This window comes from Rousettus aegyptiacus, unplaced genomic scaffold (assembly GCF_014176215.1).
Source record: "Rousettus aegyptiacus isolate mRouAeg1 unplaced genomic scaffold, mRouAeg1.p scaffold_m13_p_4, whole genome shotgun sequence".
Taxonomy (NCBI): Eukaryota; Metazoa; Chordata; class Mammalia; order Chiroptera; family Pteropodidae; genus Rousettus; species Rousettus aegyptiacus.
In genome coordinates this window covers 43,893,580-43,921,451 of record NW_023416307.1, presented here as the reverse complement: position 1 = coordinate 43,921,451, position 27,872 = coordinate 43,893,580, and the positions used below count along the sequence as shown (strand labels likewise).

Genomic DNA, 27,872 nt, shown 5'->3' with positions numbered 1-27,872 from the left:
GTTTCTTACATCTCACTTGCCATGCTAATGATTTCAATTCTGACCTCGTTTGTAAAGTGGGAGCTAATTAGTACATAACAAACATAGATGGGTCAGAGACATTCATGGAAACAGAATTCATAGCTATATGTGCTCTGAAAAAGTACAACTAATCTGTATCTGGGGCGTGAATGAGGGCCAATTTCAGCACCCACATCAGTAACATCACCAGATGATGCAGACCGAAAAAAGAAACTATCAAAGATAAAAAGTCAAGGGGGTCATCTGTCCAAAACACTTTCTGCCTCTTTTTCAAGGCACTGTCAGGAAGCTGGCAATTCACTCTGAAGTAGTCACCTAAGAAACCATGAGGTACGAAGTAAAGAAATAGGCTTCCAAAATACATGTAACCTAACCCATACTCCGGTACATGAGGCTAATAATATAGCACTGGGTTTATGTGGTGCCATGTGTCTAAGACACTTGAAGACATTTGCCAAAGAGAATTCAGACCTTCCCACTAGCTCACCCAACCACCACCCCCAGCAAGCACAGCGTTGACTCCCAATCATAAGAAACTCCAGAACATCTTCCATTCCTCTGTTCTGTATTCTGAGCATACACCGAGCTGCCGGATAAAGGCACCTGGCAATCAAAACTGGAAGTCCAATTGATGCTTCTGGTTTGGGGGAGTTTATGAATACATACTGCCCTTGGATCCAACTGATGAAACAGATTAGGTTTTCATGCAGACCAAGAACAACGTACACACTTAATGAGAACTTTCACTTAAAATTTCTGCCAGCATAAAACACTCCGTAATATAACCATCCGGTCTATATTTCAGTACAAGTGTTCTTTTTTATATTCCTACAGCAAGTTCACACATCCTGTTTCCTAATTACCTCATGCAAAGAAGGAATTTTACCTTCACCTCTCTTATTCATTAAAGCAAATTTCAGGAAATACTTTGACATTTGATTTTTGAGAAACACATGCTGGTGTAACAGAAAGTCCTAGAGATTCATTGCTATATATACTTGGGAAGAGATAGGTTAATACCAAATTATAGTTAAGTTTGTAACCAATGGAAAATAAAGGCAAGCATTTTTTAGATTTATTACAACTCTATATAACCTGTGTAGCTTTTGGTAAGAATGACCTCATTACAGTCAAATCAGCGTGGTGAAGCAGAAAGTACCCCAGTGGTAAAGGTTCTGGGTTTGCATCCATCATTGCTTAAAAAAAAAAAAAAAAAAAAAAAACTCACTTCATCTCTCTGAATCTAAGTTACATCATCTCTAAAAGGGAAATGATAAGCTCTGCCTTGCCTACCTTAGAGGAATACCATAAGATGCACATAAAAAAGAAAAATGTGTGTTTAAGTGCTTTGAAAACCACAAAGCCCCATATACCATGTAAGGTATTACCTTAATGTCTTTCCCTATAAAGACATCTTTAAATGACATGAACAAACACTTTTGCCTTTCTGTTTCTATTTTGAATAAGCCAAAGAAACAACCCAAAAATCAACACTACCAATTCCAGGAAGTTACACACACACACACACACACAACACTCACTCACACACACAAGCTTTGTCAAGATAATTATTGTTTAAGACAATAAGCCCCAGAAAAAGCACAAGATCCCAAAAAATCTTTCATCTTAGAGTTATCTTCAGCAGCACAACTTTAAAAAGTATATTCCTATTTTTTGAAATTGTGTAAAATATGTTAGAGTACATTACCTTTCAAAAAGCGATATGTCAAAACTCCCACCTACTTCCTTCTGGTGCAGGAGAAATGGTCTCAAGCATAAGTGGCCTCAGTACATCAAAACCTTCTAGACAGAAGGAAAATGGGAGACATATCTGAAGACAAGACCCAGGCGCATCCAGACTGAGGGAAGACAGAACTTAAATAACACAGAAAAAAACTCCACCCTACAGGTTGTCTTGGACCAGCAAACTGGCCCTCAGTACTCACATGGCAACTCTCCATGAACAAACTTATCAAAGATATGGATCCATCTACTCTGTAAGCAGTCTATCACCTAAAGTTTTTTCTCTCAACTATCATCTGCACAGAAACAATGATCCAGGATGGAGAAACCAAGGACTTTTTCAAGGTCATTAGTAGCTGTGCAAATGCAGCTTCTATGGCCCAAGTTAAACTAGTTCACTGTCCTTAAGTGAACAGGCCAGGGTCCTAAAACAGTCCTAAACTGTTTACTCTCTACCTGCCTTTCATTACTATAGTACAACAGAATAATAAGAGCTAATATGTACATAGGGCTTGTTGTGTCAGACACTGTTAAACATGTTTTATATACATTTTAACTTATGTTTTAACTTATATTTTAACTTTATTTAACCAATACAACAACCTTATGAGGTAAATCCATTTTATAGATGAGGAAATTGAGGCACAAAGAATGAAGCTATTTGCCCAGGGTCATACAGTATTATGTGGTGGAGGAGATTTAAACCCAGGCAATCTGACTTCGGTGGCTGTTCCTAACCCACACACAAAACTTCCTGTTATGTGTACTTCTGATACTGGCTGACCACCCGCCATGAACCAGGCACCTAGTTTATTCTCACTGACAATGAGATCCCACTGTCAAGACGTGGGCTGGACAGGTTGTACCAGAATGGCCCAGCAGACCTTGCTCTCGAAAAGAGACACCAAACCTATGTTGATCTAGCAGCCAGACTCTGGTCCGTGAGGGGACAGGGGTTGGCCTGACACTCCCACCATATTTGAGTGGCCATGCTGGGAGGCCCTGGGGCAGGGCTGTGTACCTGAGATAGGCATTCTAGAAATACACACATGCACACACATATTTATTCCTTTACGTTCTCTAAGCGGCTATAAGTTGTGCAACAGCCACGTTCCTCGGCTTCCTGGGGGGTGAGAGCCTTCCCCACACCCACCCTGACACTGCTGTTCCTGCATTCCCTAGTTTATTCTCACTGACAATGAGAGAGAGATTGTATTATCTCGAATTCAAAGGAAGGTACTGAGATTCTAAGAGATAATGGAGGTTTTCATAAACACTAAGAAACACACAAGGATTCGAACCCCTGTCCAATTTCAGGTTTAGTGCTCTTTGCAAACATCCAGCTCGGATGTCAATAAACTACAAAGTCCTCTAATCATCATCAGCACTGCCTGTCTACCTATTAATTCATTTTTTGCCAAGTGGCACAATGCAAAGAATGTGTGTTTAGGAGACAGGAAGGCCAGAGTAGTTCCATCGCTTACTAGTTGTGTGACTTGAACAAGATAATTAGCCTCTCTACGCTTCAGTTTCTTCATCTAACCAATGAGAACAATGATGACAGTACCTGCCACCATCTCATAGAATTCTTATAAAAAAGTAAATGAGATGATACATGTAAAACACAACAGTGACTGGTATATAAATAAGTGCTCGATAAAAATTAATTCAATGAATTATTGAGAGAAACATTAAGAGATTAAATGGCATAACCTAAGAAAAATTCCTATTAGTGTTCCTGTCATATAATAGCTGCTCAAAAACGAAAACTATATTCATTCATTATTAATAACTTCTCTAATAGTCTAAACTTGTCTCGAGTCTCACAGCCCTGTTTGATCTAGTCTATAAACCCCACAGTGGCCAGCACCGTACCCTGCACATTAGAGAGGCTCAGAGTCAATGATTATATGATCTTTCTCTAAATTTACCAAGGAATGAAAATCTAAGATGCTAAGGTAATTTCCCTGAAAGTCTGATAGCTTCAGTTGTCCATTTCCACCCAAAATTTTATCTTCAATTTGAAATTGTCACCCATAATTGAAGCTTAATGCACACTGAAAAGCTTCAATTTAATGTTTTTATTTATTTCTAATACATTTCTCAAGAAATAAAGAAAAGAAGTGATATCCAAATTTCCACATTTTTAAATCTTATCTCTGTCTTAGCTAAAGACTGCCACACTACTTATGAGAATCATTTATTTTGCACCAGGTCCTTCACAGATGTAAATCACAAGTGTTTTCCTAAGTCAGTTTCTAGGGAGAGAGAGAGAGAGAGACTGTAAGTGCAAGAAATGGAGGACATTTGATATTAAAAAAAAAAAAAAAATTCATATGGCAGAATAACTTCAACCAGGATATCAGAAGAAAAACAAATGCTAGAGTAAGTTCTTAAATCTGAGGGGGGAAAAACTGTGTGTCTCTGTGCATAGGTGTGTGTGTGTGTGTGTGTGTGTGTGTGTGTGTGTTGCACGTACACATATACGCATACACACACATATGGAAAAGAGCTAAGATGAAAACCATCCACCACAGGGCAGGAGAAAGAGCGCGCATACCAGGACTTTCAGGCAACGGTGGGAAGGGTCGCATTGCCGCCACAGGCCTGGGGGCTGGCAGCTCAGTTCTGCCATTCGACTGCCTCATCTGGAACAAGTCGTTCCAACTCAGCCTTCTATTCTCAGAACGGAGCCCTCACAGACCCAGTGTGAGACTTAAACAACAAAGAGACGTGAAAGTGTTTTGAAAACATCTGTACAAACATAAATGGGCGTTACTGCCCATGTATTCCAATGTCAAGGACAGCAACCTTTGTCTGAGCCAATGTGCCTCACAAGTGGAATCTATTCTAATCACAGGCTACTTTCAGGAAAAGAAGGGATGTGGACAATTTTCCAGAGAGGCAGTGCTTTTTAATTTCTCTATTATTCCCAAATCAAAAAAGCAAAATCTTTCCCCTCCCCTTTTGTTTTTCCGAATAAAAATAAGTTATAACCCTAACTTGCTAATAAATGCATGATAAAGCTGTCCTTAAGTAAAAGCTTTTGATAACAAATTGCCTGCACTAACTGATATTTTACTGCTGAATTTTTTATTGTTGCTTAAGCAGAGCAATTATGCTAATAAGCCTGGGAGGATGGTACATTGAGTATTGAATCTGACAGATAAAATACTCAATAAAATGCTAATCTCACCTGAAAACTGGAATCAGACAGCCTTATTAGTATTTATGGATATGGCATCTTAAACATGTTTTTTTTTAAGATGAATATATATGAACTCAATGTTGTCTCCTAATACAAGCTGCCATTTCTAGGCCTCTGTGTGCCTTAAATTCGAGGTGATGATTACTCATTGCCTTAGCTTTGCTTCTTGACACAGAAACGAGTGCTTATTGGTCATCTCTTCCACATAAAGCATCAGGCAATAAAATGTTTTTCTTCCTTCATCCACCTCCCTCCCTCTCTGCCCACCCCACCTTACCTCCCCAAAAAGGGAAGGTAATAATTGTGTGTCTGAGCAGAAAGAGAAGGCAGATTTGACAGCAACAAGAACCATTTGTCAAACCATCTGGCTTCTCTCCTCACCTGACAGGAGGGAAGACTGATGTGTTAGAAAGAGCAGGGAATCGAGGATCCAAAGAACTAGCTTTTCGGCTTGATTTTTGTCATTTCTTCGATATGTGGCCTTGCCAGCCCTTAGTGTCCTAAATAGGGACCTTCTAAGGGCCCAATGATCGAGCCTCTACAAGGAGCAAGTCTCCGCGGGTGGCACTAAAAAAATGGGAACAAAGCCCCAGTATCTATGAAGAATTGAATATTACAAGCCCAGGTAGATATGTCAGGTGGGAACCTAAGATTCCGGAACCTATGCTTTGATTTACATGGTCCCTCCCTCCCATGTATCCCAAATACTTACTTAAAATGGTCCAGGCTTACATTCAGAGACCTCAGACACCAAATAAAAAGAAGACTAGAATGTTTACCAGGTTTCCTCAGGAACTTAACAGGGTTTCTTTTTTTACATCAATACATTTACTCCGGGAGGGAGTAATGAAAAGAAGTCAGCTGCACGTTTTAAGTAGCAGAAACTAATGATATCTGAATATTGGAATATTGTTTACAAAAAAAAATGTATCTCCTCTCCTTTAATTTCCATATGTACCCCATGAAGCAGAAAGAGAAAAAATTCCTATTCTCTAGACGTTGCCATAGCTAGGGCAACTGAGGATCAGAGAGGACTTTCTCTTCCACCAGAGTACGTGGGTTCTGGGGTCAAGACAAGCAGTTTTGCCTTCTGACTAATTCCAGCCTGCTGCCAAGCACACCACAGGTCCTCTGGGTCACAGGCCTGTTGACTCACCCAAAACCCAAATACCCAAGCAACTAGTCACTGCTGGACACAAGGGGCAGTGAACGGGAGCCTCGACACCCGCAGAAGCAGCCACACCAGAGATTTCTCCTACCCCCTTCAAGGCTTCAAAGAGCTGACACCCCTTCCAGAGGTTTCTGTCTCCCCCTGGGTAGGTTTGAGGCATGGACAAATCAGACTTGCACTGAATGATGAAATTTGACATGTTATGACAAAACTGGCTGTGGATCCCAAGACACCAACTCACTCTGGGGCCCTGGAAAGTCACTTTTCTATATAAGTCCTCATTTCTTCCTCTGTACCAGTTTATCTTTTCAAGAATAAAGATGTCCCTTGGACATTAGCAGAAGGGAGAAAAGAAAGAAAACAGGCTCCAAAAATACAGAGTTCAACACAACTTACAAAGGGTCTTCATATCCCTTTTTTCAGCTAATCCTCACAATGCAGACAAAGCTAAGCTGGTTATTATCCCATTTTTAAGATGAAGAAATGAAGGCCTAGAAGTTCAAAAATTTTCCCAAAATAACACAGGAGCTAGGAGATCCTTAACCTATAGCTGGGGGTTGGGGATGGGAAGGAATGCTGGTACTGGTGGTTAGCCGAGAGCAGGGTAGAACCAAGCAGTCAGAAGATTCTACAGTCAACAACCACAATATTCTAAGGCCTATACCCACCTCACCCCCAAAAAAGGAGATGCTGCCACTACCAAAATATCAGAGATCTGCAGCACCCACAGGTACTGACCGATTTACCACCTTCTTTTCTACTGCTTCGCACACATGGAAACAACCAAGTCCAGACACCTCTTTACCTTTATTGGACCGTGTCCAATGTTACAATTTGCAAAGCACTATCACAATAACCTTATCAAATAGAAATCATTCTCCCCCAATTTACAGGAGAAAAAAATGGAGACACTCGGAAATAGCTTCACTTGCCCAATTCTCCTAGGTCTCTAAGACAGGCCGAGCAGTCAGAACCAGGCCCCCTAACCCTGACTGCCTTGTTCTTTCCACTTGATTAGCCCACCTCTGAACTGTCAGTGCCACCATTTCTTCAGTAAACAACCAGAGCAGAAAGTCAGCTCTAAACTGAGACATCTCCCAACAGAGTAACGATTCGAGTCATACTTCGAGGAATAATTTCTGGGAAAGCAGAGGAGGTGATGCTATCAAACAGTGAAACTTAAACTCCTACTCACTACCTGCCTAGGAGGGAGCAGGAAATAGGGCTGAGGCCCTTTCCCTACATACTCCCTCTGCCCATTTCTGTCACTCACAGTCATTACTAAACTCAATACTTAAGGCAAATGAAAGATGTTTCCTAGCTCTTTGGCCTTGGGTAAGTCCCCGACTTCTTTGGTCCTGTTACTAATATACATTCATGCACACAAGCACATGCACATACAAAGATGCACACAAACACACACACACACACACACACACACACACACACACACACTCACACACACACAGGATCATTCCTTTACTTACCTACTAGGATGGTGAAAGCAGAGAGCCCCTATATTTTCTATCTTGCACAGCACTGTAGTTACACCCTAGTTGTTCGTGTAGTATCTCCAACCTCTGCACCCAACGTTCAGGCCAGAACCTTCCACTTCTGCCCTGGGTCTCCTAGATCCCATGCCCCTTCCACTGCTCAGCTCCTCCTGCCAGCGCTGCTTCTCCGCCTTCACCTGCCACTGTCCTGAGTTCGGCCTGCTCGCCTGGACAAGCACTAATTCATCTCTCCATCGCCAATCCCAACTTTCCCCTCCCACCCCAAACCTATCTTTCTCTGGGTAAAATGCCGCCAGCTCTTCAATAGGTCTTCATATGAAAACTGTGAGAACACCCTCTGCCATGCTGGCTACACTTATCCATACATGCTGTGTTCCGTCTCCTGCTAAAAGCATCATTTCCATAACTGAGTCTATTCTATGGGTCTGATTTCTAGAGAGGAAGGTTTTGTGTCTAGGATACAGGAAGGAAATACGGCCATAGAGGGAAGCTTCAGTCAGCACTTCTGAGGCACATCACCCCAGAGCATGTCACCACTCCAGAGAAGCTGGGCAGTGGTGAGTGTCAATCCCTGGGTCAGATACTGAGAAACAGCACTGCGCTAGGCCTTTTACGAACCTAGTCTAATCTTTGCAACTTAGCATCCAAGTTATATTTAATCCCAAATAAAATTCATTTAAACTGGTACTTAGGTGTAATAACTCAGTCTCACTGAAGTTATGTAAATATCCCTAACAGCTATTGGAACTGGGCTCATAACCAAGTCTACGGAATTTTACTGGGATACACTGGTGCTGAAAAGGTGCTCTGCCACATGCTTTACCTAAATAACCTCAGTTAACTTATATAACTCCTAATAATTATTACTGTCCCCATTTTACAGATCCGGAAACCTACGCCACATGTCACATAATATGTCTCTGGCAGATTTAGGATTGGAACCAAGTGTCCCGGGCTTCCTCTTTCTCTCTTTCCTCTGCATCATGCATCCCCCTTTCTGTGTAAATTCTCTCATGAAGCATGGTAAACATAAATTCCTATTTCTGTGCATGATTCACTAGAAACAACATTCAGCCATAGAGGTAAAATCTGAACTTCGAGTCAGGAGAAGGTGTTCCACAAGCAGCAATTAAATCCCACCATGATGGTGGAAAGTAGATTGTTCAGACACATGACATGGGCACAGCCTGACCCCACTCTGTTCACAAAGATCAAAGTCACAAAACAAGCGGGATTTTGCTCAGTTTCACAAACGCAGCACCTCGGCACATCTGCCTTCCTTGCAAGAGACAACTCCAAATTCTTCCTCAAGAAGGTTAATAATTAGAGTCAGAAATTCAGAGGTCGCCATGAAAACCACTGGTTCCTCTTCAAAAGCTACATTTTTCCAACAGAGTCTTTGAGATCTTGAGAGCAAGGAGAAGAGATGGTGCATTCTGAACTAATCTCACCAGGAATGTCACTAGCATCTTAAGCAGACACCACCTTTCCCTCTGCTTCTAGAGACACAGGATTAAGAAGGTGCTAGGGTAAAGCTGAAAGCTGCTCCTAAAAGCTATATGATCCTAAACCAGTTCCCAGGGACCCTTCAAGTTCCTTGGGTTAACTTAGTTAACCTCCCAACCCCTCAAGCCTCCTGAGTAATTCAATTTGAAACACATTCACGAGGTGCCTATAAATGCCAGCCACTGAGCTAGGCTCCAGAGGCTTAGAGATGCCTGCCCTCTGGGGATTAAAGCCCAGAAGCAGACACCACTTGCTAACATACAAGGTGGTCTGTGAATGTGTTTCTGAAAATGTAAACCATAGGATGGAGACTGTAGGAGAAAGACCAATTCTAAATGGGAAAGTTGATGTTTCTGAGAAGGTGAAATCTGAGCTGCTTATTGAAGGATGTTCTCTGGCAGAGCCTGCCAAGGCGGAATGGCTCTCCACATGGAATGGAGAATATGAGCATGGGGGTAGATAGGAGGAGTCAGGGAGCAGGTGGCAAGGCAGCCTGAAGCCCGATCGGGTAGGGCACTGAACAGAGATATCAGTTATGACAGAGATACACAACAGAGGCTCTGAGCTCACTACTCTCAGGATACTCCACCAAAATAAAGGTACCCTTCCATAAGCCCAAGGAATGTGATTGTGTATGTAACTGACCTCCTAGTACCCTGTATACAGGATAGGGAACTATATAAGGTATGTATCACTCGGGCGCAACATGGCCTCTTGAGGCTAGACAACGAATGGTACCATAATCTCCATGTAAAAGATAAGGAAGCAGAAGGCCATAAAGTATGCAGGTGAAGACCTGATCATTCAGAACTGGAACCAGGTGGCCGAAGCCTGATGTTACAACATCATTGTAAATGCCTGGTCACAAAGACCCATTTTAAACTAAGAACAAGAGATTAAAAGAATAGTAATAAAGAGAAAAAGACAGGAAGGGTAGGCAGCAAAAAGAAGGGAAGGGAAGGGGAGGGGAGGGGAGGGAGGGAGGGGAGGGGAGGGGAGGGGAGGGAGTAGAAAGGAAGCGAAGGGAAGACAGTAAAGGTGCCACTCTGCCTACAGATGTAAGAACAAGCATTTATAAATCAAATATGGTACTGTAGTTCTGAGTGACTTTCCATTTTGATAGTCCTGATATTTTCTAAACAAAGAATATGAACTTTGAACAAATAATTTTTGAGTTTCTATTAACCAAATACACACACACACATACACACACACACGTATGTATATGTATGTGTGTATACATATACGTAAATATATACATATATATGTACATATACATATTACACACACACACACACACACACACACACACACACACGGTGGCGAACTAGACATATACCAAATTGTTAATGATTATTTCCTCTTGAGAAAAAAAAAAAAAAAGGATGGGGGAAGGGGGTTGGTAAGTTGCAAAAATGGTCACTAACTTTCCCCTCCCTGTATCCTCATCCTTGCAATGTAACTTTGAGGTTTCTCCCATCAAGAAGGACTCTTTCCCCACCCACTTAATTAATAAGGTGTATTCATTCATGTGCCCATAAATTCATCCACTGTCTATGTTGAATCTAGTTTACATGTCTCCATCTTATCCATAAGTGGGTAAAAATTTTTAAATGCTTTACTAAATTGAAATGTGTTCCTACTGAGTAATGATAGCAACATTTATTGAATGCTAAATTTTTGCAAGCATTCAATATTTCATTTAGTCTTCACAGCATCCTTTCTCAGTACTATAATTAATCCCATTTTATAGAAGAGGAAGCTGAGTCACAGAAATAATGCAACTTCCCAAAGGTCATGTACCTACTAAGTCCAACCCTGGATTTGCCCAGACCTTCTGACTCCAAAACCTGTACTGTCTACACTGTCTTGATGTCACTCTAATCCACCAGCTGGTTAACCCAAACAAAAAGGGAAATGGCTAAGGGACCTTTTTCTGGTTTCTGGTGAACACAGCTTCCTTTCAAAGACTCATAAATAATAGATAAGCCAGTCTAGAATTATACCAGGAATCACAACAAATTCAGCAGTTTCTACACTCCGGATACCTGGTTTTTTGATAACTGATATCTATTTCCTCATGTCTCACTTCTGGCATTTCTGCTGATTTCCAGGTTTCCTCAAAATTACTGGCAGCAGTTCCACAGTAACCATCAGAAGCACTCCTCTGTGTCCTGAGGTGTAATATGTGTGGCCCATGAACTTCGCAATCATTTAGCAGAGCTAACTACTCTCTTATAACGTCCTCATCTGTCATGAGCATCAATTTCTTCTTAATGATGTCAGTTCTACCCTTCCTAGTTTAAAGATCCTTCCCCTTCCATGATAAAGATGACTGACAGAGGCAGAAAACAGACGTGAAACTCCATTTTCTTTCTGTCGTTTGAGCCATTACATCACCATCACTGTCCCCAGGTTACAGAAATGCTAGATATCCCCACAAAAGAATTCCTTGTCCTGGGGACTATTCTAATTCCACCCCTGCCCAGGATGTAACTTAAAATGAAAGCCCTTGATTGGCTGCCAATTGTGTCATTGTTCTACAGGCCTAATTAAATTCTTAATTAATTGAATGCCACTTTACTTCTACACCTGACTCCATAGGCAAATAAATAACAGCAAAGAGAACAACACAGGGTGAAGGCAGTAATAAACTAAAGCTTCTGGCTCAGGCAGGAAAGAGGAATCATTTGCTGGGGTTACCTGTCATTAAGAACGATTTGGTCACCAGGTGGGGACATACAGTTCTCTATATTAAATTAGAGGAATGATTCAAAGGGGACCAGTTTCAGCTGACAAGAGCAAAAAGAAAATCGATTTCAGGTTGCCAGGACAACTAGACTTTTCCTGCAAGAATAAATTTGATACAGCCCTAAAATCTGACAACTAAATGTTTTTCCGCATTACATCACAACCCTAAAACGTGTGTTGAACCAGTGAGATAATCAAGCCTGCTAATTACTTTCTACAACACCCATAAGATACAGGATTGATGGTCTTGGCTCCAGTCTGACTTTCCTCTAGCAGCTCCACTCACTTTCTCAGTTTTATAGTGAACAAGGACGATGTGCTTCTTAAAATGAATGTGAAGGCATATTGTTGTCAGTTAGTGCTTGGATCCTGGAAAAAGGAAGGTGAGCACATTTTTAATAAGTATCCCCTAATGGCTTAGATCTATACCCATGTTCTCTGTCCTGTGATTCTAGAGAAAGGGTCCAAAGTCATAGAATTGTATTTAACATAGTGTTGGATTTAAAGGGAGTTGAGAGATAATCCTTGGTTTACCAGAGAGTGAATTCAAGACATTGACAAGCAAAGCAATTGTTCAAAGTCAGTATGGCTAGCCAAATGCAGAGTCAGGACTGGAATACACGTCTTCTGATAATGGCTTCTATGCAATTTCCTTAAATAGCTGTCATCATCCCAAACTTTTGCCTTACAGACTCTGGGAGCTGAAGTTAAGTCCACTTGATCTTCTATCAATCCTCATGAGGCAATGACCCCAAATGGCCTTATCCCAGTGCAGAGTCCTGACCCCAGATCCAATAATATCTGATGATATGAGCCTTCTCTATGCATTTATGTTCAACTTACCTCCAGGGGCTATTAAAAACAAGAATAGCTAATAAATCACTGGAAAGCACTTTGCAAATGTAAAGTAAAACAAAAATGCTAAACACCAATAATATAAGTGCCCCAGGCTGAAGAAGTTCCCTAGAGAGCATGATGATTTCAAGTGGCTAGGCTGTACCCACCATCATCCACCAGAAGAGGCAAAGGCCATACCACTCTCCAAACCTCTCTCCTTCCTTAGACTGCTCCCAAATTCTCGAGTATGCCTCTAGATCTTATTATAACATATTGTATCCTAGAAACGTACTTATTGTCAATTCATGTGGTCACAGGGTCTTTGCTAAGCGTGGAGAAACACTGAGAAAAGATCTGAATCCAATAGACATAAAAGCAAATGTCAAGCTATCCATAGCTGCTCATAAACCAAGTAAACTATTTTAAAAAATGAACCCATTAGAAGATGTCTGTCTGATAATTCAGCCTTGAGAGGTAAGAAGAGTATAGCACACATTCGGCTCTGGCTAGGTAGGTACCAATGGAAGAGAGAAGTGAGGCCAGAGCACTTCTTCCAGTCACGTACATGGTTTTTGGTTGTCGTATGCAAACCAAGCAAGGTAAACAAGAATGGGCAGGAGAGGAAATCACAGGTGAGGAGAGTAATTCAGAAATCAAAGCTGGTGTCAGAGAGATTTGGCTTCTAACTCTGCCATTACAAGCTGTGCAATGTTGGACAAGTTACTTAAATCTTGCCAACTTTTAGTTTCCTCATCCATGTTATATGGATAATACTCAGACGTACTGCACAGTCTGGCTTTGGGGAGTCCATGAAAAAAGGTATGGAAAGTAATTTACTCAGTGCATGACATTTAGTACATGTGCAATAAATACTGAGTTATTAAGCACAGAAACAAAAGGCAAGAAGCAACGTATGAAGTTAGAGGTTTAAATGATGGGGACGAAGAAGGAAAGATCTATTCCACAAGTTCTACTTTGTATCTAGTAAGGAGTCATCATTCCCAAATATCTAGTTTAGGGGTGGATGACAAAAGCACAGGGATAGTCAGGCACCTGCAAACCTCAGGCTTGAATGGAAATCTGTGACACTTGGAAATTCAACTCCTTGGTCACTCCAGAGGTTAGCTCTTGCCACTTGAGCCACTAAACTCTACAATTAACTATTAAATATGTCTCCAAAATCCTCATCCCCAAACAAAGAACTAGTTTTCATAGAAGGAAAATGCTCCCCAACCCCAGTTCATGTAAGACGCATTTTTTAATACATATGGACATAGTTCATGCCGCCTAGAGAGGTAGAAATGGGCACAATAACCATGAAATAAAGAGTAAGTCCCATTAAGTCAAGCCCAGATAAAGAGACATGAGATTTCAGAGAAGGGAGAGAAACTAAAAATTACTGAGTTTCCCTTCAGGTGTATATGCATTATAAAAATTAAGATGGGGAGAATAAAGGAAAACTTACAGAGAGAAGCCCCTTTGAGCTGACAGACTTTGGGGCCACATCCATTTCTTCAGTAAGATCCTGACAATGCAGTGTTACTGGTTGGATGCTCAAAAGCCCCAAGGCCACTGGCCACTCTTGCTTCTGGGTTCTTATTTACATCATAGGCATCTACCCACCACACCAAGCCTGGAGGTGAAGCAAGAGCAAAGAAACAGCTAGGGAATGAATAAGAAGTTGGGATCAAGCCAGCATCAAGCCTTGTCTATGTGCAAAGCACAAGCAGACATGAAGAAGAGACAAAGAAGGGAATGAGAGGAAATTACAAGTGCCTTAGTAAGGCAGGGTCAGTTAAGAAGAGAAAAACAAAATGAGAGAGAAGAGAAAAGTAGGAGGAAAGACCTGAAGCAAAGAGCTGTTGTGTGTTTGGAATGTTGTATTTATTTCTTTAAGCAATTTTCTATTAAGTCATTTTTTAAAATCATATCCCCATTACAAATGTTAGCTTGGGAGGACATTCTTTTGTTCACCAACCAGCACCAAGAAGAGTTCCTAGAATACAGTAGGTGCTCAATAAATACTTATTGACTACACGAATAATGTCCAGCTAGAATGGGTCACTTCTGCTAAGAAAGAGTCACCAAGAAAAACAGCAAGATTCGGTTCACACTTCTGTTCACTCACTTTAATAAGGTGAGATAACATAGGTCAAAATATAGGTCATGGCTCCTGGTGGGCAGTTGCCATATATTTACCAAATTTGAATCAGACTGACTCACACCGCGGGACAAAGAAAAGGCAGGCCATTCCCCGGATGAAACCCCAAGAGGAAAAGGAGGACCTCTCTATAAAAAGAGAGAGGCATCTGGGGAAATGCAGTCTACCCAGCCAAATGGTGTTTGACTCTAAAACTGATGGTTCAAAGCCAGGAAGGGCCCTGGCATTTTCCATGTCTCCTTTGGAGAAAGGTGCTAGTTTCTACCTCTTGAAAATACTATGGCTTCTGGAACTAAAAGAGAGATGACTACAGACTCCTGAAAAGAAATAACAGTTGAGGAAGAAGACAGGATCTAGAAAGGACTAGATTTAAGCACTGAATGAAAGGACTGACTTAAAGTCTTGCTCAGAAGATCTGTCTCTCAGTTTTCACAGTGTTCCTTCAGTCCCTCACCTATTGAAATCTGGAAGGATTAATTCCTAGGTAATCCAGAAAGCAAACTCTGCCCAAAATGAGGAATGTACAGTGACTTAGAAATGAAAGTGCTGATTACAAAATGATGACAGGGGTCAATATCTACCATCTCACTCTTCCACTGTAAGGTCTTCCATAAGTTTCTATAGCCTGCAAGGTTGGCACTTCTTTCTCTGGCCGTGCCTCATTTTGAGAGATTGTTATTATTTATAACACATGAAGCACTTTCCATCTGCAAAATGTTTTGGAATTGCTTTTTATTAGTCAGCATTCTTCAATCTAAACACAGATAAAGCCGTAGTGGAGGGCGGTGAATGCCATGATTTATTTAATGGGTCATCACACTCAATGGGTCCACACATCTCCTCCCAATGACTGAACAAGATGAGTAAAGGGGCAAAGAAAGTATGAAAGGTAAGAAATTCAATTCAATCCAACACTCATGTATTGAGGTCACCTGGCACTGGACTAGGTGTTTGGAGTTGCATCAGGAAGAGGTACAGAAATAAAGCTGATAGTTCTTGATCTCAAAGAATTTATATTCTGGGGCTATAGGAAGGATTAATTCCTAGGTAATCCAGAAAGCAAACTCTGCATCAGGAAGAGGTACAGAAATAAAGCTGATAGTTCTTGATCTCAAAGAATTTATATTCTGGGGCTGTTGAGAGAACCTTTATGATCCCTTCCAACTTAAAGATTTAGCGGTTCTAAGAAAGTATAAATAGGTTTCAAATATCATGTACAGGAATATGTTCCTACATGACTAAAAATTTGAGCAATTACATGTAGATATAATTCTAGTCTCCAAAAAATGGAATCAAAGGGAAATTGGGCATATTTCCCCAATTTTCAATTTCCAGAATTAAATAGGCCACCCCAAATTACATAAGAAGAAATTTTAGGACAAATGAGACCTAATAATCTCTCTGTAGATCAAACAGTCATCCAAAGAAACTTACTCTAAGAAGAAAATATAATTTAAGAGAAGGGTTTAGTTTTCATAAAGCCACTTAACAGATGTATAAATAATCACTGATGGAAGTTACTAATAGTTTGCATATATTCTAAACATAAAAGGTCACAGTCTTTGGAGCAACTACCCTCTACTATAAGATACCACATAAAAAAAAAAAAAGTTGGACTTATCACCTGGCAAGAATATCAGAGGAAGGATTGAAGGATGAGAGGGGAGATGGGGTATTCTGCATATTTTTAAAGTCCTTTCCAACCCTTGGTTTACAGTTCAATTCTACAGATCAATATCCAGCACAAAGCTTGGCACACATTAAATGTTCAATAATTATTAGTTATTTGTTGCCTTAAATAAAAGTACACATGTAAGAATGAACAGTCAGAAACTAGAAATCGTCCACTCTGTTATCCATCATGGTGCCCTAGTTGATAATTCAGCTGTGAAAGTGAACTGACTGACATATCACCGCTCTAATCACAATCACCAGGACTGATTTGCCAAATATTACAGCTCACATGATTCATCACTAATAAATATCATCCTCTACCATCTTCTGGTGGGAAAGGTGGGGTGCATATGTATGTGTGTACTTATCCTGTTTTACTGCTAGGCTGAAACTTCACAAATGCAGGAAATATGTTGCAGCCATAAGAGCACTGGACAAGTCTTTGCTATACCATCTCTTTACCACATGACACTGGGCAGCCTCTTCACATTATTTGAGCATCACATTGGTCTTTAGTAAGCTGAGGGTAATGTTCCGTGGCCTGCACCCCTCATGAACCTGCTGTGAGGATCTGATGAGCTAATGGGTGTGAAAGAGGTTAGTCCACTGTAAAGTCCTATATAAACCTACATCACACATCATACTCCTCAAAGGATCAAACATAGTCAAAAAATTATTACTGTATATATGATTGGTCTTCCCTGTGGTTTTCTCATAACCGTGCCAACCATTTGTAATCATTAATATGTATGCTTTTTACTAAAGCATAAGATGCATTGTACCTGGTTTCCCTAAATCTTCCCTAAACTAGTGATTCTTTTTTCTTTCTCAATTGCACTCCCAACTCAGGAACACTGCCACATCATCATATTCATTTTCCTTTTTTTATATGCACACCTACCTCCATGGTACCAAAGGGCTCCCAAATAGCTTAAAGATGAGTGCCACATGTGGAAGGAAAGGCTTCTGAAGCCCCCATTACCTAAAACTAGAACTACCAATTATAACCAGACTATGAAGCAGTTAAATGCTATTCTAAAGAATTCGATCATAATATTATGGTGAACAGGAGCTCATAGAGAGGGCATTTTGTTTAATATCCTACTTGACACCAGAAAGAATGTGGCATGTCAGAACTCTGTGCAAATCGATGAGCTCAGTATTACCAGGGATGCCAAGTACAGGACGTATGAGATATGAAGAGACAGTCTGGAAATATATTAAATTCGCCCTTTAAGAGCTAGAAGAGACCTTTGAAGCCTACAAGCACTTCCCTTCCAGATGGAGAAATGAAGACCCAAAACTTGAAGCATCTTGACCAAGTCACAGGGCAAGTTCGTGGCACGCCAGCCACGAGAACCCATGCCTCTTAGCTCCCACTCTCTCTGGAGCACTCACACTTGCCTGCTTCCTTTTCCCAGGACTCAGAGGCTGTGTGTTAGCCAGCTCCCAGCAAAGGAGCAGCACAAAGAGGCAACGTCAAGTGGAGCCTGGTTCCTCAACCTCACAGGGAGGAAGGGAGAGTCCACAGGGCACCTACAGAACCACCCCAGCTTCCTCAGAGCAAGACCTTTCCATGGTTGCTCAGGCTGCCACGAGGACATCTAAGCCCTTGGGCTAGACTATTTTGTCCAAGAACAAAGATAACTCCCTTTATCTCAGCTGAGAAGCTAAAGTTACACTTTTAGAAAGGAGAGGGAAGGGGTTGACTTTGGCTAGAACTCTCTCCAAAAGGAACAGAAAATTACCAACTTTTGCAACAAAATTCTTGTAGTCTGTTGACAATAGACTACAGAACCCATAAATACAAAGAGGAGAATTAGAAATAATGTCTGACTTTGACTACAGTCCTCTCTAGGGCCAGAATTTTGTATTTCGATTTCTTCTTAATCTTCTTAACATCTGTGACAGACAAGTGACTCATCCAATTACTAAGTGGAAAGCCAACACCTCCGTTTCACATTCCTAGTTCCATTTTCTAAGGTGTGAGGAAGCTGCCCCTTTCCTCTGCCTCTTGCTTCTGCCTCTTTCTCCCATAGAGAAGGTGGGATGTATGAGAGAAGCAGGCAATTAACAAGGCCATTACCCAGCTGCATTTGCTAAGGGCACATGTGTTCCTACAGCTCTGTGTTGGGCATAACCCCATTTCTTCTCCAATAACAACAGGGACAAGCAGAGGGAGAAGACCGTGAAGATGCAGTAAAAACCCTTCATCTCCACCCTGAGCAACAAGTTATCTGCCAAGTGAAGGCTAATAATGTATCCAAAATGTATTTAAGGAAATCACAAAGAAAAATTCGGGACCAGGGTTTTATTTTGTCTTTTTAAGTTCAAACCACAGACAGTATTTGGAAGAATGAGAAACTACTTTCTGCGGGGAATTCCACAGGAACTGAAAAATCTAAGGCAAAATTAGAACCAAAGAAAACAGAAATAGTAGAGAGCTTAGAGATCATCATATCCAGCCTCGCCACTTTGACACTGAAAAACACAGGCCAGAAAGAGAGTTTCACAGCTGGATGGCGGTTGGATTAGGCTGAGAACCCATATCTGCTGACTCCAAGAATAATTTCCAAGTCCTCATTCCATGCTAGCATTGACTTGAACACTGACTCCAAATTAAACCTACATGTGACTGAAAAGAAAAGGGAATATAAACTATTTCCTGTGGCAAACTGAACACTGACTTCTTTCTCAAAGCTTCACTGCTCATGTTCTGCAGAAGGTGGAAACCAATGAGGGTCCTGTTTGTCAGTAATGAATGCACATTTCTTAGGAATGCATTCTATGTCTGGTATTCTCACTCCACTCCCTCTCCCTGTCCCTCTTTTTGCCATATATGGAACTAAGCGCTAATGCCTGGGTCACAGAACTCAGGCCTTGGGTATGAATGCAATCTGGTTTCCGAGCTGTTTTTCTTTACTGGAAATCCAATGAATCCATCTAGGAAACATTTACTAAAACGCAAAAGGCACGGAGAATTGATTCACACCCTGAACTTGGCACAGAGAAAAAGAATTTTCTCTCACTCACCCAAAGGTATGCTAACCAGATACCGTGGAGAAAGTGACAATTTTAACAAATGTAGGAGGCTTTCTTTCTCAAGAATTGTGTGTGTGCACTCACACACACTCATATGTGTTGGGGGAGGGGAGGCAATATATTCTAACATAAGGGTTAGAAAGACAAAATTAAAGCTGAAAAAGCAAGACACAACCAGACTACCAATCAGGACACGTATTAGACATTCATCTTTCTTGATATGACTTAGTTATTTCTTCATGTGGTATCTGACTTTCAAACTTTTGCAAACTGTATTTCAGAAGTAGATAATCTTTTTGAAAACAGGGATAACCTGTAACTGTCATTCCAATTTAAAACAAGAATCAAGTATCTGTAATTCTGCATTACATTTCGAAAGGAAGTATACAAAGAGAATTCAATAAACACATTCCCTAGACTTGTAAAACTTAGAAGTATAGGATGATAGAATGATAAAGGGGGAAACCACAGCCCCAGGAAGAGAAAATGACTTGCCCGATGGCACACAGTTCAGTAGAATGGAGAATTCATAATTTCAATGTGGAGCATGTAAAATCTAAAAAGAAAGTAGAAGGTCTTGCATAAATACCTTATGACTTCCAAAAGCAAAGAGAAAAAACAGCCGCCTGTTAACCTTTACCTGTATGCAACACTCACCACAGCATGTGGTCACACACACACTAGCTTTGTTGTTTTCAAGACCGAGCTTTCTGTCTCCTTAGTGACGATTAATGATGAGCAAAATCCTATACTTGAAAAGTCTTAGGAGGCAGACAGTCCTGGTTAGAATTTAAGGTTCAACATTTCTGTGAACTAGAATCTCGAGCAAGTTATTTATCCTCTCAATATCTATAGTGATTCATCTGCAAACTGGACATAATCGTGTCTACCTTATAGGGTTGTTGAAAAGATTAAATAGGCTTTTTACAGAGTCTACCTAGCGGTGTTTGACATATAAGTAAGCACTTAATAAATAGCACTTGTTAATAGCATACTCATTCATAATTTCTGCTACAAGGAGAATGAATGGTTTAGGGCAATGGCATTAGACAGGGAACCTAAGGTTCAAACGCTTATAATTCTTTTCAACTTAACTGTGAATTATATAATCTCATTGAGTCTTCTTTGCCCCAGAGTTGTTGCGAGCGGTGAAAAAGTCCTTTAGAAACTATCTTGCCTTATGAAAACGTAATGTAAGATTATAAACTTCTGAACCTTCCTTAGGAAACAGTCGTGAGTCGTATGAATGTAGGTGCTATATAAATACCACTGGAGGAATGAGAGATGGCCCAGGCTTTATTTGTATTACTCATTTTACCTAAAAAGCAAACACGATGCTTTAAAACACAGCAACAACAACAACAACAAAAATAAGTTTCCTTAAAAATAGCTTGAATGCTACGTTACTCCTCTCATAAATGTTCCCGAGACAGAGACTATAAGCCCATAGCCCCAGCAATGGCAGCAAAAATTTACTGAGACTCCCACTCAGAACAGTGTAATGAGTAATAATGAAGTGCTGGCCAGGGGGTGCCCAGAATCTGGGGAGGCCTGGCATCTGACAAGCCCCCTAAGAAGAATCATCTGAAGTGAGCTAGCTAACGGGCCTTCATCAAGTGGAATTTCAAAGCCGTTGTAAGGAAACCAGCAAATGTCATGTCTCCCACTGGGCCAATTGTCCCCATCTCTAGAGGGGCCACTTCCTCAACTTTGAGAGATGTATAGAGAGGCAGAAAGTTTAAAGAAGCCAGAATCATGGTCATCAGGGCTGTCAGGGGTCTTGAAGCACCTCCAATACACAGAGGCAGAGTTCTGGAAAGATAACTTAGCCCTAGGTGGAAGCCTGTTGGATCCTCCACCATTTAATGACAGCACCACCAGATAACTACACTGTGCTTAATTTATGTATTGGGATTTCACACCACATTCCATGAGAGTAAAAGGATTCCACAAAGGAAAAAGATCTGAAAACATCAAGACCCAAGGCTGGAAATCTCCAAAAGGGTTTGAGAAGCAAGAAGTGAAGGATTATGGGAGCCAGAGGAGCAGGTAACCCAGATGTGGAAGTCCTTTAGGTCCCCTCTGTGCTCATCTCTGGGTCTTAATACCCAGGTCACATGCCTTGAAGGAAGGGTCTCCTACTGGTGACAGACCCTGAAGGAGAAGGGCAAAGCTGGAAGGAGGACAATACACACTTTTATTCTTTTCCTGACTCTCGAGATGGTGACTGGCACCTCAGGTAAAAATCTCTCATGGGCAAGACTGGACTTCAGCTTTTCATTCCTTCACCTTTCCAATGCCAAATAGGGATAAGGGGATCCACATCAACCCTAAGGTAGGCTGGTGACTGTGCAGGGAGAACTCAATCTGCTTAGTAACGGCCACAGAAAGTGCCAAGTAAGTGAGTCAAGAAATATTTCTGGAAGAGCTATTCAACTGGAATGCTTGGAGAGCCACCTGCATGGCAATAACTCGATCTGTCCTCATCTTTTAGAACACATATGAGCCCAGGTTTAAAAAAGGACTTCACAGCTCCAGAGGTAGCCAAATAAGTAAAGAAACACATAGAAATCTCTCAGCGGCTTATTGAAGTTATTAGTAAGAAAGTTATATTCGCAATAAGGAAGCGATTTCATTCTTCTCTCTCTCTCTCTCTTTCCCTTTCGCTCTCATTTCACATCTTTTTCCCAACCGTTTTTGGTAGTGAGCAGTTTGTCATGTTTCCAAGGGAAGCGACGCAGTCTCCTGCGTGGCCAATCCATCTAAAAAACATATCATCTGTCTGTGCGGCAGAAAGCCCAGTTGGAATAAGCAAGTTCTGTGCGTTCAACTAGAAAACACTTCTTGTTCTCGCTGTCAAAATAATTCTGTATTAAACTTCTGGGATATGTGACTAATGTGCTTAGAACCTTTTGGAGCGACTGGTTTATTTATTTTAGGGAGGGGAATGCTGCTGCTGCTGCTGGGGGTGGTGGTAGAGAAGGAGAAGGAAGAGAAAAGATGGAAAACAGCGAAGGCCAGGCCCAGAGTCTGCTCCGAGAGCTCACATCAGCTCCGAGGGGCTGACCCTGCCACTCTTCATTATCAGAAGCCTGAGAAGGAACAGAGCCAAGCTGGAAGAGAAAAGAAAAGATATATAAAGACAGGCGGCATGCGCTTCCCAGAGTTAAGGTTGCCTAACGGTTTCTTCTTAGACTCAGAGAGTAGAAGTAAAAACAAAACACACACACACACACACACACACACACACACACACACACACAGATTCATCGCATCACAACTCTTTCCAAAACCCATAACAGCTCCCAGACCAAAAGCCCCAAACATGATAGGGGCACATTTAACACTTCTGTGATTTGATACAGATGCCTCGGCTCCACGCACCTTCCAGACGCAGCCTGCTATTTCCTTTTCTACACATTCTCATGCCTCTGCTGTTCCCTTTGTCTTGAAGCCTCACCTCTCTCTTTCTTTTTGATTAAAGTCCTTGCTATCTTTCAAAGTCTAGAACACCACCACACCCTGTGAAGCCTTCCTCAGTGGCAGCAAATGGAACACCTTGCCCTTCAGCATGCTCATAACTCTGGCTCATAACTCTAGCGCTGATCATTTTACAGCCTGCCTCCAGGTACTCATTAATTGTAGGCACACCTATCTGCCTGCTCCGTGGCCCACCCTCTCTCCCCAGAAATCAGTCTCGCCACAGTACCCATGGCATGCATGTAGACACGCATGTGCGCGCACTCGCTCGTACACACACACACTCGCACACTGGGCCCTTTGCAGTCAGAGTTAGAGGTCCCCTTTTTTCTCACTGGGCATCCCCCAATGTAGTGTGAGGCCTGCATGCACCAAGCACTCAGTCAATGTGCACCCATCACTGAATCTTCATGCCCTTCATAGCAGTAAAGACAAGACAAAAAATCAACTGAAATCTTCAGAAGAAAAAGGCCAAGAATTTGCTCGTGCTAAGCATCTACAGTCAGCATTTGAAAGCTGCCTTTTTCTCGTCTCAATCCAGTAGTGTTGTAAGAGTCTCCTCTCCGGCTTCAAGTCAGAAAGTGGGTGGTAGGGAGACGAAATGAGGAGGGATGGCAGGAGGGGTACGTTCCATTGGAAACCAGACGAGGTGACCAGGTAAATAAATCTAACACACATCATTTTTATAACCTAACATATAATTATAAGTTGAAATCACCTACTTACTTTGTGCTTTGTTTTAATTTTTCCCCAGGGTCTTATCTGTAACACTTATACGTGAAAGGGAGAGAAGAAGAGCATGGAGGAAAGGGGAGGGGAGAGGAGTGGATGGGAGGGGAGGGGAGGGGAGAGGCCAGGAAGAAAGAGGAGAGGGTAAGGAAGAGGAGAGGAGAGGAGAGAAGAGCAAAGGGAGAAAAGAAGGGAAAGAAGGGAAAGAATGAAGGAGAATAAGGAAGGCAGCTCCTCATTCATTCAAGGCCTGACTCCGGTTTTTCCTTCCTTCCTCTTTTTGTGTTGTTTTTAGGTAGAGAACAGTGATGGGAGAGTGATCAGGAAAATGAAGAAAAGAGTGTTGCTGGTCATTTTTGGCAAGACCTTTGTTTAAATGCCTCTCCAGAGTGTTATTTGGCAAAGAGAGTTTCAGAAAACAATTTTCACTTTCCTTCTCCAAACCCCACCTCCCTCCACCACCTCATTTTAAAAATCAGCTTCAACCTCCTAAAGAGGAAAAGGAAAAGTGAGACCAGATTCACTTCACATTTTATACCACTTAAGGAAAATCATTTCGTGAAGCAAATGCTTTAGGGGTCAGAGAATAACCCACTCTCTCATCCCGTTTCTCTCCACTTCTGCAGCTCTCCTCTCATTCCTGTCTTCTTGCCTTTCTTCAGCTTAGAAGTGGTTCTTTGCCTTTAGACCCAGCCTCTTCCTTCCCATTCAAAAATATCTTTTTCTTCTCTCCCTCTCTCTCTCATTCTCTTTCTCTCTCGCTCTCACTCTCTCACACACACATGCCTAAGTTTTTTCCTATTTTCTTGCCTTTATTAGAGGGTAACTCTTCATTCATTTTAAATAAAGCTTAAAAAATACCTACTAATAAGCACCCTACACCCAAAGAGCTAATATCCTAATAGGGGAGACCAATCAAACCCATCAGAAACTGTGAAGTGAGGTTGATGGTGACACGTCACAGGGCAGGCTCGCGTGATGGACAGACCTGCTCTAGCCCGGGAACTGTGGAAGCCTTCCTAGATTACGCACCTGGCACACAGCAGACCCTCTATAAAAATGTGTTAAAGGAATGAGTGAAGATGTGAATGAATAAAGAAAGAAGTGAAGGGAGATGCATTTGAGCCCAGCCTTAAAAGAATGAGTAAGATTTGGACAGGCAGAAATGAGAGAGCGAACATATTAAAAGTGAGGGTCACAGCTGCACAGAGGCAGAAAGATAAGGGACCATCTCAGGAATGACCAGAAATCTACGGCAAAAGGGAAGTGCTCTCAGGGGAGGAGCTGGAAAGGTATTCATTTAATAAACTAATACAGCACTTTCTATGTGATGGATTATGACCTAGTCACTGGTAAACCTTCATAAATCCTAACTCACTGAATCCCCATAACAACCGTATTCCCATTTCACACATGAGGAAACTGAAGCACAGAAAGGGTCAGTAGCCTGCCCAGCTACAAGCGCGAGCTGTGGTGGAGCAGCCCTGGCTACAAAGTCTGCCTCTTAACAGTTACATTATCTCCATAGTATATCAGCGTCTGCGGGACAGATCACAGAGAGACTTAAACGTCAGACAAAGGAATCTGTGCATTGTTCCAGAAGGAAACAACTAAAGGTTTTGAGAGCTAGAATAACAGGGTCACATGTAAGGAGAATGAACAGCCTGCATTTGTGTGTAAGACTTATCAGAGCTCGTGAACGGATCAGAGACTAAGAGATGAATCAAAACCAACATCACCCACCTCTTATCCCCTCCCCAGCCAGTCACACACTCATAAATCATTGTTTCATTGTTATGTACGTAGTCCAACAGGATATGCACTAATTATTTTCTGTGTACACTCAGCCCCTGAATTTGATTTTTATATTGGAATAGTCTGTTCCCATCTGGTTTCCGGGCCGAGATTCCATAGAGCCAGCCATGAGGGACAGCATGCCTGCAGTCGGCAATGAATGGCCTCTCAGTCTAGCCAGAACGCTCCGAGAGGCGACATTGTACATGTACTGAATAGTCACAAAAATAGCTCAGCTAAAGGACACGGGGGAAAAAAATGCACTCTTTAGAACTGACGTGATTTTCCTTTTCTTTCTCTACCACTGCTTCTATGACCTAGTAAGGAGGTATTACTATAGAGCAGAAAAAGTACTGGACCAGAATTCGAGACATCTGGGTTTGAGTGTTAATTGACACTTTTTTTTTTTTACGTGATCTGGGACAAGTTCTAGGCCTCAGTTTTTCTATCTGTAAAATGAGAGGTTGGTTGTTGCTCAACTAAAGTGATTGTTCCCCTTGTTTGTGTGTATGTTTGTACAAGAGACGCAAGAGCATTTTAGTTGATAAAGGATTTTTTTTAATCTTGACTCTTTTAAAAATGTTATATAAAGTGGAGCTGACAACTAGGTTGTGGAATTCAGGTTAAAAAATCAATGGGTCACAGAGCCAAACAGACTCCCACAAATAAAATGTTATAGTAGTTACCTGTAAAGGGTGGGATCACAGATGATTTTGACTTTCTTTTTATATTTTCCTGTATATTTCAAATTTATAACATGAGCACATATTGCTTTTACCGTTAAAAAAAAAAGAAATGCTTTTATTATTAACCAATTTTAATAATACCTAGAATCATGCTTGCAGGAAGCAACACGAGAGCCAAGCAGCTCACGAGCAACGTGAGAAGCAGCCTTCTCATCACTGGAAGCGAAGATCAGAAGGGAGACCGTCGTTGCCCCCTCTGCGCGCCCCAGCTGGCCCGCAGCACGGGCGGCGTCATGGCGTGCGCGCTTCCCAGCAAGCTGAGCCCAAGGGGCAGAAGCAGCGTCTGAGGTTCTTGATAATCCAGGCAACTAGCACAGTGCCTGCCCCACTCTAAATGTTTAGTCGACAGTTTCTAAATTTACAAACAGCTTTGCTAAGAACGACTACAGTTACTAGTAAATGCAGATAATATCCAATTATATCTAAAGAACTGGTTTTTTTTAATATTTAAATATTTAAAATCAAAGAAGATTTTAAATACTACTACCAGTCCTTAAGAAAATTACACTTTATGAGTCCAAGAGATCTATATTTATTAACATAAATTTTTTTTGAGCCACGTTGTGAAAAGACATCATAGAAGAGACTGCAATTATTTGTGCAATTGTAAATGCAGTTATTCACGTAAATATTATGTGTGTGCATGCGTCTATACACGCGCATACATACATTTATGTAGAGAGAGAAAGAACAGAGAGAGACTTTAAAAGGTGTTTTCTAAAACTTGAAAAATAATTATTTGGAGAGATTTGTATTCTCTTCTTTGTACTTTTCTGCTATGTTTCAATTCTCTTCCATTCTTGGAAAATATTTTTTTTTAATAATAAAACTATTCAAAAATAAAAGAGAATAAGATAAAACCTAAAAAGAAGGGAAAAAATTAAAATAAAAACGTATCCACCAGCCCTGTGAATTTGTCCCAACTTGTTTTCTAAACACAAGTCTTGCTGCCTGCCCCAGCCACAGCCACGGTACACACGATACATTGTGGGAGGGGAACCCTCAATCTCTAAAATCATCTCTTCCTTTTTTCTTAATTACCTAACATCCATAAATATCTGGTGAAAAGTACTGTGAGGACAACTAACATTAAGATGCGAGGGTCAGCTGCAGGCTCCAAGCATCAAGCATCATCCTAGGAAGGAGCAAGCGCCCTGGGACCTCTCTCTCACTGCCCTTGCCTCTCACTGCCCTTGGTCAGGCCTCCCCCTGGACGCCTCCCAGCCCCCACCCCAGAACAACACCACCATACTCCAGACCCCAGCCTTTTCCAACATTGGCTTGGCTGACTTTGTCTGGGAAGTAGCTTCCCTCGCACAGCTGTTGTTAAGGCACAGTTGCTGAAAAGTAAAGTCTACAAACCCTTTGTAAATACAAGGTGCTTAATCACAGTGCAGCCCCCGAAGTCCTTCTTGGGGCTATAGCAATGGTGACAACATCTACTTTGTTTTAGTGTCAGTGACAATATTAACGATAATAACAAGAATATTAAAAA

General features: G+C 41.4%; 1 protein-coding gene across 17 annotated transcripts in view; it reads right to left on the bottom strand.

Moving 5' to 3' along the window:
- LOC107505903 (LIM domain containing preferred translocation partner in lipoma) overlaps positions 1–27,872 on the bottom strand; it is a 607,668-nt gene that overhangs the window by 487,667 nt on the left and 92,129 nt on the right. The gene's annotated exons all lie outside the window — the stretch shown is intronic.